This window comes from Bombyx mori, chromosome 4 (assembly GCF_030269925.1).
Source record: "Bombyx mori chromosome 4, ASM3026992v2".
Lineage (NCBI taxonomy): Eukaryota > Metazoa > Arthropoda > Insecta > Lepidoptera > Bombycidae > Bombyx > Bombyx mori.
Window position 1 is genome coordinate 7,794,510 of NC_085110.1, and position 19,779 is coordinate 7,814,288.

The following is a 19,779-nucleotide window of genomic DNA, read 5'->3' on the forward strand; positions in this document are numbered from 1 at the left end:
AATATATGTACCGAAATTTAGGATGTGGGCGTGCATAGAAATTTTAGTGAAATTAGTATTCACTTTCACAATGCAAAGCACAATTAGATTTCGCGGTAAACCTTAGGGTTGCATTGAAAACTAAAAGTCTGTAACAAGTTGACTGAATATTAATAATTACATAAGTTTGAATTTCTACTAGTTTGGAAATCTAATGAATGTACTGAATTCGTCACTAATTACCAGATAACATGGGAAGACGAGTAGATCCCCGAAACAGGGTACGAGCAAAGTTATTTGTATGATAGATGTTACCCGCATATCACTTAACGTGTGTGTTTTGTGCCGTTCACTAGAGCGTATTCTAAACAAGAATTTTGTCAACTCCTTTTATACTTGTACCTTTTATGTCTTTAATGAAGGAATTGTAACATGCCCGAAAGAAATGCTACCGAGTTTGATTCACTATCTGTTGTACATTTAGAGTTTAACGGCTTGTTATTGTGATTTGATTTCTTGGAATGAATGTTATTTAAAAGGAAAACCAGTTAGGTAACACAAGTATCATCGGAGTAAGCCGTTGGATACTATTTATTGCATTTATCGCAACTAATATTTTAAAGACGGAAACGGGAAAATGGTTCTCGTCAATACTTCTTGGATATTGAATACAACACTGACTGTAGGAAAAAATGTATTAAAGAAACATGTAAAAATTGTGAGAAAAACCATGCAAAAAACCAATAAAAGTTGCGTTATTGGCCTTTTCGAAGCACCTGGCGCATAATGACTTTCTGATGAATTCGTTTAATATAATATGCAACTTGTATACAAAATTTATCAAATTCACGGGAATTTTTTTTCATTATTTAATGCTATGATATATTGTACACAAATTAGATCCACCTGGTATTAAGTTAAGTAATCGTCTTTTTTTTTATTGCTTTGATGTGTGGACGAGCTCACAGCCCACCTGGTGTTAAGTGGTTACTGGAGCCCATGGACATCTACAACGTAAATGCGCCACCCACCTTGAGATATAAGTTCTAAAATCTCAGTATAGTTACAACGGCTGCCCCACCCTTCAAACCGAAACGCATTACTGCTTCACGGCAGTAATGCGTCTCTCATGCACACTAACCTTGAATAATAATAAAAATTTGTTTTAAATAACTTTTACCATACGTTATGTATACCGGAAACAGTTAGGATGGTGATACTTCCCTATACCTCACTACGAGCCGTATAAGCAGTAATGATGATAGTTCTAAATCTCAGGGTAGAGTTATGTGAAATATCAACCATCAAAACCATTAGTACATTAAAGAATCACGTTTAACGATGTGAATACGCCACAGAAAAATATAGAAGCAAAACAATAAATAAGTGCTTTTTTCCCAAAGAAAACAATTTTAACCTTCTTCAATCCAATCGATAAATGCCTACAATATCTACATTGTGAAATTTCAATCTAACCCTATTCAATATGATTAAAAGTTATTTATCTTAGAGCGATCGCAAGTACGCTTTGGTTCATAGTATGCGGTTAAACTGAAATATAATTTTTTTTAAAACAATGAAAATCTGCCCGACGTTTTGTCTATTATTTATCCCGATAGAAGTATGAAGACACTATAGAGATCGAGATGACTAGAATAGAATAAAATAGAACGCGACTTAGGATTGTATTGGTAAAAGTAATCGTAAAAAGTGAGGTTTAAATCGTAAAAAGGAAGTTGGTAAAATGTCGATTTTAAGAAAATTGCAAAGCTGTGAGTCGCATTTCCGTTCAAGAAACGAAAACCGTGTGATTCATAAGACCGATTACGTGGTTGTTAACCAGATTGATCGATTTGAGATTGAAATTTGTAGGTGTTTTACGATAGTATGCATGGATATTGGATATATGTATTAACTATATTTTGCATTTATGTACGTATGTAATACGCGCACAGCTGTGTGTCTTCCTGCTTATTATTGTGTGTGCATTATTTTTAGTAGCTATATTTGTTTTCAAGAATACTGCTGCATCATCATCATCATCATTTCAGCCTATCGCCGTCCACTGCTGAACATAGGGCTCTCCAATAGATTTCCAGTGCGACCGGTCCATTGCCACCTGCATCCAACGAGACCCAGCGCTTTTTACTAGGTCGTAATAATACTGCTTGTTGAGTTGATAAGGTTGTGTTTTGAGTGGCTTGATATTTGAAATAAAATACGCGTGTTTTTTGTAGCACTTTCTATGACACTGACTAAAATATTTAAAATAATAGGAACATGACAGTGACTGGCCGTAACGCTTTGCATACAAACAGTATTAATATGATGTTATACAAATAAATCGAACACCGCTAAAAATAAAATAAAACACTAACAATTTTGAATTATTCATGAATGCCGATATTAAATTTCACTGTAAAACTTGAATCACGAGGACGTCTCAATATTCTTACTGCCATAATATCGTATCATCGCTCAAACTGGGAGAGCACTTTGCTTCGTGGCATAAATAGGGCGGATTGCTGTATCGTTCCGTGCAGGCTTTCAATATCCTACTAGCTTTTCCCCACGTTCATTAATTTTAAGCGCTTAAAGCTATGATAGTACAGAGAATGAGGAAAGTATTCGCTATATTCGTATCTGTTATATACGATTGACTTCAGACTTATTCATCATTTACGTTCATTAGAAAATCAATATTGTGATAATCATCCTCGTCATCACGAACTTGCTATGAGAGTTATGAGATAGTAAAATTTACATAACTTTATGAAAATATGCTTTTTTTTTTTTTGGTCAGAAAAATGTAAAAACCAAAGCCTTTGACCTCACATGACCTTACAGGACTTACTTTCCAAAGAAAGATTCACTGCAAAGCTTTTATTTATTTTAACATAACATTTTCGATAAAAGATCCAAAGGTAAAAAGTTGAGTGTTTTGTGGCTACATTTTTTACAGCCTAAGGTCGTGAAGTTTATTTGATAACTTTCAAAAGAGACGAATGTCATTGTTACTTAGAAGGACATTGGTGCATTTATATTTTTTTAGGAGTCACTGAGATGAAAAAAGTTTTCGGCGTCTGTAGTTTATTGGAAAAATTTGAAATTTAGTAAATATAAGCACGACATTAAACAACATGGAGGCTTTCAGGGATGTGGTTAGTTTTCTCTGTACTTTTATCGTAGCGTGCTCATGAACAAGTGTTACTATGCATAAGGGCAGGTAGGTAGGTTAGGTATGTTTTTCTGGTAACGGGAAATCCTATACGGGTGATGGGGAAATAGCTTCAGATGAATTGTCTACATACTATAAACATTTTAAATCTCTAGTTTAACTCAATCTCTCTTTTCTTTATATTTTAACTAGCTTTTGCCCGCGACTTCGTCCGCGTATAAGTTCACAAATAATGCTTTTTAATTTTTCACAAATAATTTTAGAACAAATTTGGTTAGCATAAAAAACGTTAAAGTGAGCCAAGCATAACATATAGACATATGCTATGGCAGACTTTTTTTTAGATCTTTTAAAGGGGAACGATTCTGTCATAAATTATTTTAGCGAAACTTTAACCGTTACTGCAGCGCACGCAGCGGAAGCTCTCAAAAGGTAAAAATAACCCCGATTTTGAAACATTCTTTATTGGTGCTTCGCTTGAATTAGTCTTAGCGTAACGTTATATAGCCTATAGCCTTTCTCAATAAATGGGCTATCTAAAACTGAAAGATTTTTTAAAATCGGACCAGTAATTCCTGAGATTAGCGCGTTCAAACAAACAAACTCTTCAGCTTTATAATATTATAAGTATATAAGTATAGATATAAAATTTATCTCGAAATTCTCTAGAGTCAGTTTGTATACGATCTTAGCGAAGCATATTATATTTCCATTTCGAGCAATAACTGTTTCTAATTCGTATTCAGACACAAAAATATCATTCTTCAATTCTCATATAATATTTGGCTTTAGATCAATGTTTTTTAGTAATATAAAACGAATCTGAACGAGTCGTTTGTCAGCGGTCAACGTCTAAATTAAATGACAATTACGGCCATGACGTATTTCAGAGGCGGCAGGTAACAGGTGTTCTGCTTAGTCGTATGAAAAATGAATCCCATGATATTTATCTTACTCAGCGTATTATTTTTACGTCGTGACTGAATTTCAATGCCGGTTAGATTAACGTTTCAGAATAATGCTTTTGGAAATTGTTTTTTTATTTTAATAACGGTATAAAGGTCATGTGAAAATTCATTAGCTACATTTTTTTTAATGCATTAAAAAATATGTAAAATGTTGAATAGGATTTGGTTTGATGATTTTAATATTAATAATTAGTCTGGTAGTTATTAATGGTTCCGTTAGCCGTATTAGATCTAGTGGATCGGGAACTCGTCAGCTTAGGGTGTATTGTAAGTTCGTACGGGTAGCTATCACCATCTATTTCTGCCGCGAAGCAGGTACGTGTACCAGTTGGGAATACGGGATAGTCGTTATACAATTCAAATAAGACTTCGGCCTTAAGTCTCAAAGTGGTGGCGGCATTAAGTTGTGTTATTGACTGTTGACTCCAGTAACCAGCTATCTCAAGCTCAATTTCCCATTTACACCGTAAATGAAAATAAGGAAAGTTTTGAGTATAAAACACCAAAAATAGGTGCTTTGTGATTTAGGTAATTTTAGTAGTCAAAACGCTGATGCCCGCCTGATGCTTAAAACTGATTACGCTGCTACGGCGTAGCAAATGTGTAGCCATTCTTAACACAATTTAAAACAAAAAAAGAATAATCCTTAAAAAAAGCTTGTCTAACGTAACTTTTCCAGCTTGTCTGCAAAGTGAAAGTCATAAGTAACCGGAACATAATCAAACAGAAAAAATAACTGTTCTTGCTATTGTATCTGCAAGGTGACCTTTCACCACGGTTTATGTACTCCTCGGGAAGCTAAATGGAAGTTTTTCTGGTTTAGTAAGGAGGTTTTTTTTACTGGAATAATGTTGAGGGTTCGACGTAGCCCGCCTACCCCTCCCAGATGAATATTTTGTGATTTTTACGGGACAGCTGTTTGTGGATATTTCTTTGATCGAACGCCGTTATTAGGGCGTGCTCTCGTATTTCGTACAGAAATGGATTCATTCTAATAAAATTTGGTATAGATATCCAGATAAACGATAGATAATAATACTAGATAAACGTGATGGCAAAGATATTGTTGTTTAGTATTACAAATTAATACAACTTATAAGGAGAAAGAATTTTAATTTAATGGTGGTACCATCACGGTGTATTACGAAACCGCGCGCGTTAATTATCCCACCTATATCTGCTGCTAAAGGTAAATGCGGTACTAACAACGGTTATTCCAATAAAACTGAGACTTCGACGCTATGTTTTAAACATTTTTGTCTTGTCATAGATTGTTTATCATCATAAGGCCCCACAAACTGCGATTAAGTATCTAAAGTATTTTCCATAATACCGTCTGTGTTTCAAGTAATTTCCATTATAATTTTCAAGATACAATAATACGAATTAAATTAACCTCTTCAACGGGCCTACTTGTCATTCGTATTCAATTAATTCTTAATTAACAATGCCACGGCAAGGATTCGCATTTTTCATTAGTGAGAAAGAAAGGCTTTTGTGTTGCCTGACTTCTAAACTTTCTATCACTTAATTAATGATCGATTCATTAAATTTATAACAATAAAGCCAGTTACGTGAGATCGAAAATTTAGAAAGTAACGTAGTTTTAAAGATTTTTACGATGTTTTAATAATACTTAATCACTTACGTGCTTGCGAAGCTTGACTTAAAGTATGAAATTTGATTTGGAAGTGGCTCCAGTGATGGACATATTTCGGCTGACGATGATGTTTTCATCAAGCATATACTTAATTTAATAACCTTACGAGGCTTAATCTCAGTAGACGCAAAATTGTATTCGAAATGTTAGAGATTGTAATATAGGAGTAAAGTGATAGAGACCATGTCTATGACTTAAAAAAGCGCTATTATATATTTCTAGTATAGGATAAAAATCTTAGTACTTTCTAAAAATGGATTTTCCTTTAGTTAAAATATTATTTTTGGATAGTGAAACGTATGTTATGCAAGATAAGTAAAATGTATGTATATTTCATTTTCTTGAAAGTGTGAATTTCTTTTCCACACCATATGAGAACGCAAGTTAAGAGAGCGTGCGAAAAATAAGTACATTTGAATATTATCTTTTCATTAAATCTAATTTTGAATTTTCTCAATGATAATATATTTTAATTCTGTGTTTCTTTACATTTGTTTAGTTCAAAATACATTTTTGTTGTCGGATTGATTTATCAAATGTATGAGTTTAAGAGGTAATAAAATTCTCATTCGTACCAGTTAATCAGTCTGTTGTTTCAAAAGCTTGGTGAACTGAGTTCTCGTCTTTAATGGACTTTGTGTAATATTATAGATCTTCGACTAAAGTTTCATAAATATGTGTAAATATCATATTCAAGATAACTTTTTTGTCTAATTTCATCAGTTGATAGAATTTAGATTTCAATTCCATTTGGTACATAGGGCTTAACGGATCTGTTACAGATGATTAAGCTATGCGTTTTTTCATTTACGGCTACAAAAAATGTTCTATTGTTTTTCAAGAAATAACTGAAAGTGAAAATTTAAAGAATCGAGGCAGGCGGGAAAATCTCTGTGTGGTTTGTATAGTGCGATAAACGTACGCATTTGTGTGCGTGAGTGGGCCATAACACCCTTTCGGGTGGGGCAGTGGTTTGGGCGGGGTGTATCGATCCTTGCGAGGCGCGTGCGCCACGGCGGCGGCCGCGGGCGGCGTCAGTGAGCCTCGCCACTACACTTCACTCTATCCGCGCAGTCTGCAGCTGACCGCCATCGGACAGACTGCCGACGCATACGTTGCCTTATCACCCGCAACGTTTGACATTCAGCTCGCGACTTCGTTCGACAAAGCCAAACCGGTTTCTTCGCGGGTATTGCTTTTGTGTAATAACTATGTTATCACAAACTTTTTGCAATATTTTTTTTTGACTTTACTAATATATGAAACAAAAAAAACTTATTAAATAATACTTTAGACAGAATCAAGTGAAAACTTTCTGAAAAATTGTTTATTGAAATTATTATTTTTCTTATATGCCGGAGCGTAAAATATCAATATGATCAGTAAATAAAATAAAACGCGTTGTGTTCGTCGTGGGTAACATGGAAGTGAATGATATTATTGTCGCTTGAAGTGGTCGTGTTTGTGACAGAATAAAAAATAGACACTCGGAGCATTTCTCACGAGTTCACGGGTCGTTAATTCGACGAAGGAAGGAATCTGAACAAGGAAGTCTTTGCTGTGTCCGTTCATCGAAGTGATAAAATTTATGACAAACGGTAAGAAGAGCTGTTGATAAGGGTAAGGTGCCTTATCTGTGCTGCGTAAATCTTTTGCGTGTCGAACGTTAAATATAGCGTATAATTACAATAAACTGTCTCTCCGGGGAATCGTCTTCTGGCCAAGAGTCGTTATCTATTACCTATAGCCCGCAATTATTAGCAGCTGTCCTCAGATAACTTAGTCTCCCAGTTGTTCAAGTAATAGTTGGCTCTAAGTATAATACAAGGGTAAAGAGATAGATAAGTTCTTAATTAATGTTAACAGTTCTGCTTGTGGCATTTTGGTTTTACGTTACATAATTAATTCCTTTAATATCTTTTTTTTTGGTTAGGATAATCAAGTGACTTAGGACTTGTGGGTATGATACCCTATTACAAATGACTTGAAGTAAGAAATATTTTATAGTATACTGACATGTTTTCTACGAACAATTTTTTTTGTAATAATAATTTATTTACCGTTTGTTATTTAAAAGCAAAAACAGAAATTTCGCATGGTACAATGTGTTATAATAATAAACTCGTCAACATAAAAATATTGGTATAGATAGGACTTCGCACGCCACAGCCCAAATTTGCGTGAAAATTTATGAGCATGTCGTATATCTTGTTGAAACATCTAGGATTGTGGCGTACGTCTCAGGGACACATGGTCTAATGGAGAAGGATTATATGTGAAGCCTCACGACCGATGTCTCGCTAGAACCGCTACCGAATTACACCCTTTTCGCTGTCATTTTAATTGCAATATATTTTGTTCTTGTCTTATTGATTAAGAATGTTACTGTTGAAAAATAGCTCATAACATTCAAGAAATATGATATATTTATGTTCAGTAAGTGTTATGGTTGAATCATATAAAATTCTTCATATTTTCCGACGTTTGTAGTAAATGCTAATACTTTGAGAAAAAGGCGGTCCATTTGTGTGGACCGACTTCGAACAATAGAAAGCAGCAGCCGCTGACATAAAATACCTCATTACTTTTTATAACGTTTAGAAATAAAAGAGAGGGGACTCTTAGGAATGCGAAGTTTTCATCAGTTGAGGTAAACCTCAGAAGACATTCTTATCTAGAGACAAAACTCGGAGCTTATCCGTAAATAAATACAACCTCGGGTTGAGAGTGCTATTAAAGATTTCCGGAAGATTAAAGACAGTTTTTATGACCATTACGAAATTCAGATTTTACATTAACTACTAAAAGGGGCTCACAGTTTTAGCGGCGATAAATATTTAATCAGAAAAAATGAATTATGTTGCCTTTTCTCGGGATAGTTTCTTTTTTATTATGTGGTTAATAATTTATTAGTAATTTCTCGATCTGTTGATACATAAAATCACGAACCAGCGAATATAGTCTTAAGTATGTAGCTCGCGTTATAATATAACCCGCGTTGTGTTTGTTATCTTAAGCATTAATGACGGTTAAAAACTAATATCTTTGGTTTGATATTTTTGCTTGTAAATACCCAGACATATAAACATTCAAATTTATACATAATATTACTAATGATAAATTGATTGATTTTTGTGTATACGACAGTATAATTGTCATGATCATTCTAATGTTAATATCACTTGTTACTGGAAATACGATCCGAGCTAATTAAGGTCGGGAAAATAATTATGACTTCGGTCAGCTTTCTGGCTTTAGGACTCTATTTGTAATCCGAGTCCGTTTGTTTGAGCTTTGAATCTTTTCTCATGAGGTTTCAGTCTGTTATTTTATTCAGGTCGTGAAGCGAACCGTAAGAAGGTGTTAAAGAGTGAATTGGTAAAAGGAGCGAATGAATGGAATATGCGAACGTGGCGGTGCGCTAGCTTCGATCGGCATTAGATTCTGAATAATGAATGGGTCAGAAGAAATAATGCTCAAAGGATAACGTCCACAAATCAGGGACATATGTCTGTTTATTTAGAGAACGAAAAGGTCTATTTAGTCGACGTAATCAAATATGCATTGGAATTTTGAACGTGTATTCTTTATGCCTTTTTTTTGCAATATTGTATTATTTACGACATATCCCACGAGAATATAAATCACACAAATTTACGTATTTGCAAGCAATAAATACAAGCCTTCAAATGAACATGAATCGGAAATAAAGTTTTCAATAGGTATACAAATTACGAATGCAATGGGGAACGAGGACCGTTTTGAGAGGGTTACAAATTACTGGAGGCTTTGTGTGTCACGTGCGTGCAGGGTCCACTGTCGCTCACCTAGAGGAATTTACCCTTCACGGCCTTTGTCACATTCACTAATTACTTCCAAGAAAACTAATCACCTGGAAATTATTCTGTCCGCTTAATGCTTTCCGAATCTCGTCTGGCTGTTCTTGAATGCTGTTGGCAAATCGTACCTGATTATGATTGTCGTTTATCATACATCCAACAAGTTGTAATTATGTTTACGCAACATATTGTTACGTTTGGAGGCAATCAATAAAACTGTTGACAAAACGAGACAAGGCGAGATATCAAATAAATTTTTAACGTACGAGAAAATGAGAATTTTGCGACTTTCTCCCTTAAAAGTAATGTCGATATTAATTCAAGTCACGCGTGTCTGCTCTGTTTATTCACATACGTATTGGCGTGCCAAATAATGCGGTAACTTCTCGACTTCGCTCGATCTACGAGAAACATGACTTAAGGCGATATTAATGTAAAATTATGAATATAATTTACAGACTGCTTTTATTCTGGTGTTCAATAATTTGTTAACATGATGTTTTAACGTAAAAGTTTAATCGAATAAAACGAAATATTGTCGTTTTAAATATTTCCAAGATTTTTGACCCGCGAGTCTTGAATGAAAAACTGATTCTCGATATTAGTTTTTGTTAAAACTAAATTATTACTGTCATTATAAAATACTGATTTTATATTTGCCGAATATTTGCAATATTGATTTGATCTTACTGTTTTAGTCTAAACAAACGAAATATTTTACGGGGTAAAAAATATTCTTTTGTACGGAGCAGTATTTATGTCTCCGCCGACGCTTCCGTCGGTTTACTTTGGTCATAATACAGACTCGGCTGGGATCCGAATACCTTAAAATTGTGTCCATAAAGATAAGAATTTTTGCGACTTCGTTTCGGTAGTCTTAGGGTTCCCTAAAAATTTATGATCACATTTCATGACTTCGTAAGAGTTCTGTTCGATTTTGTGTAAAGAAAAGTGATATCGGGTGACTCCATTAGGGTGAAGCCTTCTAAATTGTCAAAGTAAATTTAACAGTGCGTATAGGTATAGGTACATTTACTGGTGGTAGGACCTCTTGTGAGTCCGCGCAGGTGGGTACCACCACCCTGCCTATTTCTGCCGTGAAGCAGTTATGCGTTTCGGTTTGAAGGATGGGGCAGCCGTTGTAACTATACTGAGACCCTTAGAATTTATATCTCAAGGTGGGTGGCGCATTTACGTTGTGAATGTCTATGGGCTCCAGTAACCACTTGACACCAGGTGGGCTGTGAGATCGTCCACCCATCTAATCAATAAAAAAAAAGACCACGACTAGATACATAATCACGCCTTTTTGGAATGAGGACGTAAATACTTTACGGAAAAATATGCACGCATGAACAAATTTAGTGCTACGTTTTCGTAGCGTTACTTGGCGCCTACAAAACAACTCACTTGTATATCTGATAAGTAAGATTATGAGTTTTGAAGGGTTTTCAATGCGCATTTATTTTGGAAGTGGTGAAATAAAAAGACATCTTAGATATATTTTAGGGAACTACGTAATTATGCAAAAATTTCAGAGACCGCGTTACGTTAACGGGCCTCTAAAAAGGGACAGAATTCTAATTGCTTTGAATAATGGAAGCGTACAAAGCTATTCATCGCTAACTCATGTGGGGTTAAAAGAATTTTACGTTTTTGTTCGTCGGCTTTAATTCCATTGTGTATTTATTAAAATCCCTGCCACTGAAATACGTTTCAATTGTGTACCGCGTGATTGTGTGATGAAGCATACACGTGCGATAATGTATCGAAATAAAGACGCTGAATACGTTTGAAGTCAGATCACCGAGAATTTTAACAATGAAGATTTTGATCAGATATAATTTATTTTTATTTTTAGTCGGCTAAATGAGTGAGCGAGCTGAGAGCCCACCTGGTGATTGATATAGTCTAACTTAAAATTATAAAGTGCTCTATCCCTTGCATTTATGTCTGTTTCTACTCGTATTAATGTTAGCTTAACGTGACTTGTTTACCTCAGCTAATTAAGTTAAGTGTTAAGTGATTACCGATTATTATTATTATAAGCCCTGTCACCATCAACCATCTTGAGAAATGCGATCTAAGTCTCAAATGAGGCGTAATTATATTCCACCCTTTAAATCCAAGTGAAAAATTACTTCGCGGTAGATTGGCAGGATGATGGTATCCACCCATACGACTTCACATTTCTGTCTATAGCTGATAATTTAAACACGCAATTTATTTATTTAATTGAATTCATTATAGTAAATTAAACATATGCATGCTTAAATTTTTATTACATAATGCATTCTGCATTCTTCATCACGGTAATTCATGTTGTTGGTAGCAATAGTTACTTGATAGCAAATTGTTAAAACTTAGGAACATAGACTGGTTTTCTAAAGCTTAAAAGAATTCATAAACGAGTTGAAATTTATTAAAAGAATACCGTCAATTATTAGCAGTTTGTATTGCAGCAACAGGCGCATTGATAAAGCCATGAATCGTGAACGGCTGCCGCCAAGCTCTAATTGAATTTAGGAACTTTGCACTAACCTAACTGCCGTCGATCCACCGGATAGTGACTAACCAAAGTTCTTGCTTGACTGAGGACTATTTTTATGAAGGAATATTTCATGACTAAGTTTTTAGGTTCGTTTGGAAAATAGCCATAATGAGACATATAGTATGAATCTAGTTTGGTCCGTTCGTTTTTTCAATCTGTTCACACAACTTCGGAATTCGTTTCCTCGTGAATGTCATGATGACTACTGATCGCCTAGCTTTCAAAATAAAGGTTTGGTAACTTATTCTGAACGAATTGGGAGTTATCTAACAACTAGAAACTAGTGTACTTAGGTCTTTTCTGTGCAATACACTATACTTCTACAATCAAACATCGAGTCATGAAATCAGACTCAGAATCAGACAGTTTCTTTTCCTGTTTATTTATATTGAGCTAGCTATACGACTGAGTTTATACAACATTCATTTCAGCTATTTGCATAATTTGGGGTATTCGCGTTTTCGAAAGAAGCACGAAATTCATTATTCGCTGAAACACAAATAATTGACAGAAAAACAGAACCCAAAATAATTCAGACGAGTGAATCATAACTTTTTTTTGTTTAACAGGAAGAAATCCTTATGATAGGTAGATTGTTCCGTTATATGTATGTATTCAATTGATCCCATCTTACTCTTTGTATCTGTAAAGTAAATAAGTGGGGCAATATTGACTAATAAGCTAGTACAGCTTTTTTAACGAGTTTCTTCCAAAATTTTATCATGAAAAACTTTCTTGAGGGGATAACAAATGTTTCCAGATGCTAATGAACTATCAATAAAGAAAACTAAAGTGGTGGATGAGAATTTGAACTAATTTTTTGTAATTGAGTGTACATAATTGAAAGTACACATTAAGAGTGCATAAATCAGAAAATAAATGCTGCCACCCAGATTGAGACATAAGGTTGAAGTCTAAATTGTATTTGGCTTTTGAGACCAGGATTTATTTACGAGAGGAACAAGATGGTGATAATTACTCGTGCAAGCTTAGAGCAGAGTGTGCTAAAGGAGATAGCAATTAGGAGGGCGAAGGGAGATATATAGAAATAAAATTAGGTATGCTACGAATGAGTATGAGATAAAATTGAGTATGAATTTTGATGAAAAACAAGACCAGAGATGCGCAGGAATTTGAGCAGAGGCATAATGACAAGAAGAAAGTGAATACAATAAAAATATTAAAATAACAAAAAATCTTTGATCATTTAGTCGCATCTATCACAATAGAAGTCAGCCAAAAACCAGAATGGAACAAATTTTCTCAGTATAATATATTTTTATTGCGCTGGGAAACAAACACAAAAATATTATCTTATTTCTTTCATTAAAGCCTTTTCGGTAATTAATAGTAGATTGACAGTGGTGTAAACTAGCACCTTACTACTTGTGGTTCAGAAGGGATTGTTTTCGCCCCTGCGTGTCGCCCTATTTGACCACAGCGCTATTTATGTCCAAAAATTTACAGCTGAGAGATAAAATCTTTACTTTTCTACTGGGAAGGTCGGAAGGATAGGCGATAATAATTAACAGGTGCAGAGTTATGATGTTATACTGTGTCCGTCAACTGTGAGCGAAAACTGTTTATAGCACCATAAAGTAACCTCCGTTAAAGCCTCCGTATACCTTTTATAGGTCGTTTTCGTTGATCGAGCCCCATCAAGTTTTTACTTTACCTGCCCATTCAACGTGATGAGGATACCCGTTTTTTTTAGCTTTAATATGAAACAATGAAACTTTTTGCCTGATACCTATTTTAGCCGGACTTGTTCCATGGCATTGCCTTTAAGATAGCTATGTCATTTGGCACAATATAATATATTTAGTGATGTGTAATCGTTGAGCGACACTAAATGTCTTCAACCAGTTTCAAAAGAGTCCAATGGTCATGGAAGTCGTCGACCTCTGATCATAAAAGTAATATTTACAAAAGTGGTTTATAGACAGAGTTCCGTAATTTTTCATGGCATATGTCATCATAATCATCATCATCATTATCAGCCCACAGACGCCTATTGTTGGACAGAGGCCTCCCCTAAATAGCGGAGCTGCGTGCGAAAGATACTAAAACCGCGGCAACACACTAGTGTAGTTTTTCGTGAAAACTATTTTACGAAAAAAAAAAGAAGTCGTTTCCTTGTGATAGTAAACATTTTGAAAACATATTAATGTCGTTGCCGAGAGTTAGAGCAGTTTGCATCTATGCTTTTCAAAATTTTGAAATTATATCTCAAGGTGGGTGGCGCATTTACGTTATAGATGTTTATGGGCTCCAGTAACCACTTAACACCAGGTGGGCTGTGAGCTCGTCCACCCATCTAAGCAATAATAAATAAAACTCAAAAGCAAAATATGTTTGGGGGTATCCTCATAATCTTTCTTAAATTTTATTTCTTTATTGCTTAAGTTGGTCGGAAATATTCAGGGGAATACGAAATATCTAATTTGACTTTTTACACAGATAATTTTAGTCTGTAGTGCAGTTGTTTCATTTTATTTATTTATTACACTTCATGTAAAATTTACATTGGCGAACTTAATTCCTAAGGCATTCTCTACCAGTCAACCAAAGGTAGTGCAGAGTAAATAGTGGTGGGCGCAATGAAATTTATATTAAGTTACAAATACATACACAAAAAAGTATATATATATATATATATATATATATATATATATATATATATATATATATATATATATATATATATATATCGACGCTTGAAAGGCAAACGTGACTAAGCGACAATGCGTGAACTTTACAGTAGACTAATTTAAAGTTGAAATACCTGAAAACAAAATTTATTTTAACGAATCTAGCTATAGTAGAATCTAGCTAGTAGCTGTAGGATTGAAATGATTTTACTAGACCTAGAAAATATATATTTTTTGCGCATCGAATATGGTTATTGCCTATCATTTATGTACAATGCAGTTATGACGCTTAGTCACGTTTGCCTTTCAAGCGTCGATATATATATACAATCACATATACATACACACATTTTCACTCTATTAAGGTAGATTTGCGGGAGCAAACAGCGACAGACTTTAACAAGCGTATTCTTTAAATTTATCGACATTCGCATTTTCTCTTAACGTAATTGGTATTGTTATAGCGAAATATACAAATGTTCGTCTTTTCAATAAGATTGAAGGTCAATGTTGCTTGTATCAAGCATCAAAAAGCTGTGATTAGTTACCGCAAATTATCATTGTTGACAATGTTTCGACCAGTGCTCTATAGTTTTACTGCCTCGGGGACTAGTAATTTAACTTTAACATAATTAATGAAGTGACCGCCCGGGCGATAGCTGAACTTAGGTTGAGGCGGTAGAGTTGATCACGTACTTAATCATTAGTGTACAAATATTACACAAACTCCGCTCAGACGACTTACGGTAAGCTCGGAAGTCATGTCTGGGAATCATGCATGCTACTCTGCTTCTATATTCTTAGTACTTAGATTGAGATAGTAAAACTAAGCACTAAGTGATTTATCGTGTTATTTTTAGCTTTTCTTTCTAATCTGTTTTCAACACCAGCGAAACGATAACAGCCGTCAATTATACCAGATAATATCAGATCAGATCATTTCATATCATTTACACCTATTTATTAAAATGAATTATTTGCCATGAACTATAAATTGTTTGGTACCATGCCAGAAATCTTCTCTAAAATTTTACAAAGTTTTAATCGAATAAATGGGATGCGAACTTGAGAGCGCTATTTTTAATTAATGAATTTTTAGATAATGTTCATATAATCAAGTAATCATAGCGCACATTTCACGTAGGTAGGTACTTTGTTTAGGACAATCATAAAACTTTATAGTGTTTCATATTTGGAAATAAGAAAAATTGAGCGATTCATATCTGAAGAGTAAATTATACAGATTTCATCTTTTAAAACAATCTCGGGTTGTGTTGTAGGTACGTCATACGATAATTGTAGTTAGCACAGTTGCTAATGTTGTGGTGGGTCGTTATTTGTACGAAAGAAGGCTCTAATGAAGTGGCTGGTTCGTGTTTCAGGCGCCAAAAGAGCTCGGAACTTTGTCAACCAGTTTCATGGGCGTTGTTGTGACGCCGAAGAGTAAGGTAATTTGGGCGGATGCATATTTTGTTCGGTTAATGATTATGTGTATACGATAAAATGGGGAAAAATAACTAGCTTGAAGATTGTGTTTCATTCAAAGCCGCGTTTTATGTGATGGCCCGGGTGCTGAGCTTGTGGTGTTAAGTGCTTTCCGGAACCTATAGAAAATTCAACATGAATGCGATTTTCAGTCGTAAACAGGGTCTGGGCTTGGCCTTTTGTCGTAGCTGATGTTCGTGAGCTATGATGATCTTAGCTTCAGGTGGGCCGTATAGTCTTTTTTATTTTATTTTTTTATTGCATAGTTGGGTGGACGAACTCACGGCCCGCCTGGTGTTAAGTGGTTATAGGGACCTATAAACATCTACCACGTAAATACCGCCACTCACCCTTGATATGAGTTCTAAGGTCTCATTATAGTTACAATGGCTGCCCCACCCTTCAAATCGAAACGCATTACTGCTTCAGGCAGAAATAGGTAAAGTGGTGGTACCTACCCGTGCAGACTCAGTAGAGGTCCTACCACCAGTAATTACGCAAATTATAATTTTGCGGGTTTGATTTTTATTACACGATGTTATTACCCCTTCACCGTGGAAGTCAATCGTGAACAATTGTTAAGTACGTATTTCATTACAAAAATTGGTACCCGCCTACATGATTCGAACACCATTGCGATTGCATCGATAGATACGAATGCACCGGATTTTTTATCCTTTGCGTCACGAGTGCTTAAAAGTCGGTCGACTTTGGTCGTAGACTGGTCGTCTGCCCACAAAGAAAAAAGGGTACCGCCAGAAGCTGTTGAACTTTGAATTAGAAAAATACACAACTATTTTTATGCTGTTGACTGTCATGCTAACATTTAATTTTCAAATAAAACATATAAGGGAAAGTAAAATAAACATTAGAATGGAATCTCATAATTTTATTGTTGTAATAAAATGTAAGTAAATTTCGTTCCCTGTCATAAATTTTTATATTGCTACACTTTATTGCTTTGTGTTAAAGTTTTTTGTCAACAATCCAATTATTCGATTATTATTATTATTATTGGATGGGATATTGAATGGCTTTTTAATAACGGTTTTTTTTAATGAAAATTGTTTAATAATTCGTATGCAGTGACGCCATTTTTATTTACTAATTACTTATACCGCGCTAACGTTACATATTAAAATATAAAACATGTTATTGTCTATGAAATTATTTAAGCGTGCGGACAGATTTTGATTGACTAGAGGTCCCGCAGTAGTCGAAATTCGACTATAATTAATTGGAATTGTAAGTTTGTACACTATTAGGATTGTATTTAATACTTCAAACAATATTTAATCTCAATTTGACAACAGACGTCAAGAACAAAAGTTTAACAATAAATAGTAAGCATGCGATGTGTAGTGTGTGTAATGTTTTCTTTATTGATTTAATGTATCTTTTATGCATTATTTAAAAAAATTATTAGCATTGTGCATTTCTTCTCTATATTCTCTATAAGTGTGGAAAATTTCATACTCCTCCGTCCGCGCAATTTTCGTAAAAAGGGATACAAAGTTTTTGCTTCACGTATTATTTTGATTGATTCGGCGGTGCGGTGGTTAGCGACACTGACTCCGGGGTCGTGGGTTCAATTTTCACATTGGGCAAACTTTGGTGCGATGTACATGTTTGCTTATTCTTTGATTTGATGTTTTATATTTATATATGAATATAAAATCCTATATGTGCATGTGACTTGTCTCTGACTTTTTTCTGGTAATTATCCTTTATAATATAACTTATCAGAATCAAAAGTATTTGTAAATCTCATGACCATTCAATAGTTAATACATCCTGTAAATAAAATTTTATATTAGAAAAACAACACCTTACAAGTATAGCTGGCGCACATAATAACTTTAATTACTTTACGATTAAGTTACTTAATCGAAAACTGATAATGTTATTATTATTAGTCTCTATGTAACATATAAATATGTTATTAAATTAATACAAGGGCTTGTAACGTATTTCGAGTTCGAATAGGGACAATCCGAATTTGATTGGATATTTGTTAAATCGTCCGTGGCTATTTTCATCCTAATCGGCTTCTCCGTAATCAGATTACACCGGCCGACAAATGAAAATTTTTTGAATGTTGTTTGTATTTGAGCCACAAATATCACCAATTTATACTATTTTAAACACAAAAACACCTATATATTTGCCCCATCACATCAGATTTTTTTAAAAGAAGGAAAAAGCATTTTTTACAAAATTTAACGAAAAAATCAATAATCATATTACAAAAACATATATTTGAACATTTACAAAGAAAACAATGAGTCTAAACAATGCTGTAGGACTATTTAGAGTGACATCTTTTACGTTTCGTGACAAAATTACGTCTGGGTGTAGTTTTTTTGTGAGTATCTTCAGTAATATCACGTGTCAGTGACCAGCAGTAATCAGCTATCATATTCACATTCCATCGACCTTGGTACCTTGTCTCCATAGTTTTTATGTCCTGATGAAACCTTTCTCCCTGCTCTTTACTGTAATCACCAAGATTATCAGGAAAAAAGTCCACATGTGAATCTAGAAAGTGGAGTTTTATGCTCATATTACACCCCAATTTTTGATACTTATCCAATAAGTTTGCAACCTTATTTTTATAGTCGGGATGTTTATTATTTCCTAGAAAATTGTTGACAACATCTCTGAACGCCAGCCAAGCATCTGATTCAGTGTTATTCATTCTGGCATCAAATTTTTCATCAGCCATCAAAGATCTGATTTGCGGTCCATCGAACACTCCTTCTTTAATTTTTGCATCAGATAATCTTGGAATTTTTTTACACAGGTATTCAAAACTAGCATTGTTTTTATCCAATGCTTTAACAAACTGTTTCATCATACCGAGTTTGATATGAAGCGGAGGTAGTAAAATTTTTTTAGGACTAATTAAATTTTTTCGTATAACGTTTTTTGTTTCTACTTTGAGATTTTTACGAGGATTCCATTATTTTTGAACGTAGTGCTTGTCTCGTGCTATACTGTCCCACTCGCACAAGAAGCATGGAAATTTTGTATATAAGTAAAAAAAAATAAAAAATATATATAAGTACGTAACGTAAGATTTTTTTTAAATAAACACACTAATTTCAGTAAAAAGTTTATGAACAAAGTAACTGTAGAGGTTTATTTGCATGTAGCCTGTTTCGAATGGGTGTGTCGTTGTTGCAACTAATATATTTCCTCACGAGAGGTCGCACGATTCGAGAAATGAGCGCCAAAACCTAAAATTTAATTTATTTTAATCAAAAAATTTGTAATAGCCAATGTCTTAATTTTTTTTAAAACCTGATGTGATACGATAAAATGAGGTATAATTTCGTGATCAGCACTACCAAATTAGTGGAAAAAAATAATCAGAACTTGAACAAGGAAAATGATGTCGGCCGGTGTTATTGATTAATTTTATAAATCATCACAATAGAGTGTTTTTTTATAACAACAAATTATATT

General features: G+C 34.3%; 1 protein-coding gene across 1 annotated transcript in view; it reads left to right on the forward strand.

The window, feature by feature from the left end:
* Positions 1-6,844: 6,844 nt before the first annotated feature.
* Positions 6,845-19,779, forward strand: part of LOC101744567 (neuroligin-1) — a 69,817-nt gene continuing 56,882 nt past the window's right edge. The window contains exon 1 of the mRNA XM_021349961.3: positions 6,845-7,383. The gene's annotated coding sequence lies outside the window, so the exon portion shown is untranslated. The remainder of the gene's footprint in view (positions 7,384-19,779) is intronic.